Genomic DNA, 4,864 nt, shown 5'->3' with positions numbered 1-4,864 from the left:
CCCAAAATTTCACCCAATTCCGGAAAGGTAATGCGTCTACTAGTGTTAGCTAGACGAAACTCAAGATTTTCCCTATTCTCAACTTTGGTGACTTTTAAAGAACTTAAGAATTCCAAGACAAGGGAGGGGTATGTTACTTCCTTTGTTTCAAACAATTTCTTCAAACCCATGGCATTGAAAAAGGCTTTTGTTTGTTCAAGAACACCCAATTTCTCCAAAGCATCTTTACATATGAATTTGGTGGATTGAATTGATTTCATAGCAAACTTAGCAAATGTCTTTCTATGGGTATCGGAAATAAAAGTTACCTCCGGATAATGCAAGAGTTGATCGATTACCGGAGTAGAAGGTGATGCTCCCATAGAAGTTTGTTGTTGTTGTTGTTGCACTTCCAAGTTTGGTGTTGATACCACCATTGCCAAAGCTTTCTTTGTTTGGAGAGCTTTTTGCCTTTGAGAGAGAGCCTTTGCCTTTGGTGCCTTTGTTGCCTTTGTCCTTGCCATTTGATGAACTAACCAAGAAAAGAATCAAAAATCTTCAATTTGTAGAATGCCCAAATCGATTTGAAGGTGAAAGGCTTTGCCTTTATGAAATCAAAAATCGACTCAAAGGTTGAAGAATTTGTTCTTGGTTTTGATTGTTATTGAAGATGGAGTGATTGATTTGTTGTTTGAAGGATGGTTTGATTTGATTTTGGTGGATTTTGTTGAGGGTTTTTGTTTTTGTGATGGAGAGGATGAGGGTTTTGATGTTTAGGGTAGTGTTTGTGAATGAATGAATGAAGGTGGGGTGGGTTATAAAGAAGTCGACAATTTCAGGACGCAGGGACAATCCGTGCGGATTGGGCGCAATCCGTGCGGATTCTGTGGCTTCAAAATTTTCAAAATCCCGCCTAGAGACGGGCGGATTCTGGGAATCCGCTCGGATTCTTTTGAGGACGGGCGGATTCTCGCGGGACGGACGGATTTCAGTCCGAGATTTTTCTTTGTTTTCTTGACTTCAAGACGGGCGTCTTGTATAAAAGACGGACGGATTACGTGAGACGGGCGTCTTTCCGAAATACGCTCGGATTCTTCAACATCAAGAAATTTGCAATTTCAGCTCAGCCAGACGGGCGTCTTCTCGCAGGACGCTCGGATTTGCTTTGCAGACGGGCGGATTCTCGGAATCCGCTCGGATTCTTCTCTCGTTGTACCCGATTCACTTCATTCGTGCACAATGCATTTCCCTTTACCATTCTTCCATTCTTCTTCATTTCTTGTGTTCTTCATTGTGGGGGCACTACTAAGGCATGAATAGCCTAGGCAATTGCCATCCCCACACTAAGGTAAAGCACTACACATCAATTGAAATCATTAGTCCCTCCCTCACTTCTCTCTTACATGACAATTATTTTGATCAAAGTAAATAAAAATCCAAAAATGACAAAAATGCAATACAAAAATTGAAAAGTAAGTTAGGGAGTTAGAAATATTTACAAGTGGTGGTTTAGGGAGGACTCCACCAAACTCTCATTCTTGATGAGATGTCATGAGGGCATGTTCAAGGTGTTGTTGATGTTGCTCAACACCTTGAAGAAGTAATCAAAAGCTTGTTCATTGTTATGGTAGAGGTCCTCAATAGACCGTGGCCCTTGTTGTTGATCATGATCGATGGCATGCCCAATGTAGGGATTAAAGATCCCTTCAAATTCGTCGTCCCAAAGACCACAAACTTCATTGAGTTGATCATTGAAAATCTCTTGCTTAGATGGAGACAACTCTCCCAATTTCTTCTCTTGGCCAATGAGGCCATCCTCTTCTTCCTTGGTTGATTTTGATGAGCTTTGCAAGCTCTCCTTGTCACAATTCACTTGCTCTTTGAAAGGAGCATCTTCAACTTTCTTCCTCCATTGGAGTTCCGATTTCTTCCTTTCATCTTTTCGGCTATAATGATCAATCATAAAACATGGCTCATGTAAACGAGGAGCTCTCATGGTCTTGTCAAGATTAAAAGTTATGCTTTCATCTCCCACTTCTAGAGTGAGCTCTCCATGTTTCACATCAATTACCGCACCCGCGGTGTGTAGGAAAGGTCTTCCTAAGATGATTGGAATGTTGGAATCTTCCTCCATATCAACAATGACAAAGTCCACCGGGATGAAAAACTTCCCAATTCGCACGGGGACATCTTCCCATATCCCTAATGGTGTCTTCGTCGATCTATCGGCCATTTGAAGAGTGATATTGGTGCATTTAAGCTCTCCCATTCCCAACCTTTTACTTACCGAGTACGGCATGACACTCACACTAGCCCCTAGATCACATAAGGCTTTGTTGATCGTCGTGTCGCCAATGGTACACGGTATTGAGAAGCTTCCCGGATCCTTTAACTTTGGAGGTGAACTCCCTTGAAGTATTGCACTACTTACCTTAGTAAAGGCGATAGTCTCAAGTTTCCGGATCGACTTCTTCTTTGTGAGGATATCTTTCATGTACTTTGCATAGGCCGGAACGTGATTGATTAATTCCGTGAAAGGAATTGAGACTTCTAAGTTCTTCACAATTTCCATGAACTTTCCAAGTTGATCATCAAATTTGGGCTTGGCTTGACGACTTGGAAAAGGAAGTCTAATCACAATGGGCTCCTTCTCTTTGGCCTTGTCTTCATTTTTCTTTGAACTTTCTTCTTTTGATGATTCCCCTTCTTTGGGGCTTTGCACCACAACTTCATTCTCACTAGCTTTCACAACTTCATTCTCAACTTGCTCCTTCGGTGCTTCATATCTTGTACCACTTCTCAAGTGAATGGCACTAACCGTTTGATGTCTAGGGGGATTACTTTGAGGTGGTAATTGCCCCTTTTGTCTTTGTGAGCTTGAAGATGCTAGTTGAGTCAATTGTGTTTCCAACATCTTGGTGTGAGCTAGAATGTTGTTGATGGTGGTGTCTTTTGCTTGGCTATCTTTTTGCATTTGGGTGAAAAATTCTTGTTGATTCTTTTGCATTTGGAGGACCGCTTTTTGGACATCAAAACCTTGGTCATTTTGGTGATTGTATGGATTTTGATTTTGGTAACCTTGGTTTTGATTGTAAAAGGGTCTTTGATTTTGATTTCTCATGGGTGGTGGAGTGTATGTTGTTTGAGGGTTTTGAACATTTTTGCTTTTGTATGAGAGATTTGGATGGAACTTGGTGTTTTCATTGTAAAAATTTGAATAAGGGGTACCACTTTTGTAAGCTTGGAAAGCATTAACTTGTTCGGTTGTTCCCCTACACTCACTTGAGTCATGGCCCAAAGTTCCACAATTCTCACATATCCCACTTGGGATTGATGAGGATGCCGTCATGGCATTGACATGATGCTTTGATGTTTTTGAGTTTTCCTCAAGTCTAGCCATAGCTTGTTCAAACTTCAAGTTGATTGTGTCAATGTGAGCACTAAGTTGAGCACCCAATTGAGTAACGGAGTCCACTTCATACTTTCCTCCTCTAGTAGCCTTGCGAGGTCTACTATATTGTGAATTATGGACCGCCATTTCCTCAATCTTGTTCCATGTTTGATTGTCATCAACTTCGGTGAACATTCCATTTGATCCCATATTGAGAATGTTCCTTGAATCTTCATATAAACCATTCCAAAATTGTTGCACTAAAAACCATTCGCTAAGTCCATGGTGAGGACATGAGCGACAAATACCTTTGAACCGCTCCCAAGCTTCATACAAAGATTCTTCATCCCTTTGCTTAAAACCCGTAATTTGAGCTCTTAGCATGTTAGTCTTCTCCGGTGGGTAGAATTTTTTGTAGAAAGCTAGAGCTAGATTCTTCCAAGAAGCTATTCCAAGGGTGGCCTTATCAAGGCCCTTCAACCATTGCTTTGCGGTGCCGATTAACGAAAAAGGAAATAAGACCCATCTTATTTGGTCTTGAGTCACGCCCGTTTGAGAGATAGCTTCACAATAATCGCAAAAGGTTTCCATATGAGAATGAGGGTCCTCACTAGGCATTCCCCCGAATTGGCTCCTCTCAACTAGTTGGATGAAGGCGGACTTGGCAATAAAATTACCGGTGAGATGTTGCGGTGTAGGAGTACCATTTGGTAGATCCTCCTCGGTGGGTATAGAGTGTGACGAGAATTTAGGCATTGTAGGTGGATTTTGTGGGATATTGTGTAATGGGTTTTCTTCTCCTTCTATTGCGAAAGGATTGACAGACTCACTAGTGGGTTGAACAACTTCACCAACACCTCCCAAATTCCTCCTAACAAGTCTCCTATTATTCGTCAAGGTTCTTTCGATTTCACGGTCAAAAGGTAACAAATCTCTTTGTAACCTTCTAGACATGCAAAATATCAAACAACTCGAAAACAATTAGAACAAACCTTGAGGAGTTTTACTTCCCCAAGGTGAAAAAGACACAACTAATAACAATAAAAGAAATCTTAAATCAATTAAACACCGTCCCCGGCAACGGCGCCATTTTTGATCGAGTCCATTTCATGTTCACAATTAAGCATATGTGGTCGTTGGTCAATGGTCGATACAAAACACAATTTATACTCCACAAACAACTCTACAATTAGTAAAGAGGCAAGTAAAGGTCGGATCCCAAGGGACGGGTATTGAAATGAGAATTCTATTGTAACTAGTAGTGTCTAGGGGTGTCACAAATTGGGTTGATGTAGAAGGTTACTAAACTAAAATAACAATGAAAATAAACTAGCAAGATGAATAAAATAAGGGGTGTAAACAATTGATTAAAGGCACTAGGGTGTCATGGGTTCATAGGGGAATCATGGGATATGATCATACAAACATGTTCTCAAATTATAAGCAAGCAATTATTGTTGTGATGGATTGAGTTGGGTTATATCTTACAATCCT

At 40.8% G+C, this 4,864-nt stretch overlaps 1 non-coding gene across 1 annotated transcript; it reads left to right on the top strand.

Moving 5' to 3' along the window:
* Nucleotides 1–3,647: 3,647 nt before the first annotated feature.
* LOC141625975 (small nucleolar RNA R71) lies at nt 3,648–3,754 on the top strand. The gene has a single exon (XR_012535712.1). It is a non-coding gene; the product is annotated as a small nucleolar RNA R71 (small nucleolar RNA).
* The last annotated feature ends 1,110 nt before the right edge of the window (nt 3,755–4,864 follow it).

The sequence above is a fragment of the Silene latifolia genome, chromosome X (assembly GCF_048544455.1).
Source record: "Silene latifolia isolate original U9 population chromosome X, ASM4854445v1, whole genome shotgun sequence".
NCBI lineage: Eukaryota > Viridiplantae > Streptophyta > Magnoliopsida > Caryophyllales > Caryophyllaceae > Silene > Silene latifolia.
The sequence above is the reverse complement of the archived record's forward strand: the minus strand, read 5'-3'. Positions and strand labels throughout refer to the sequence as shown.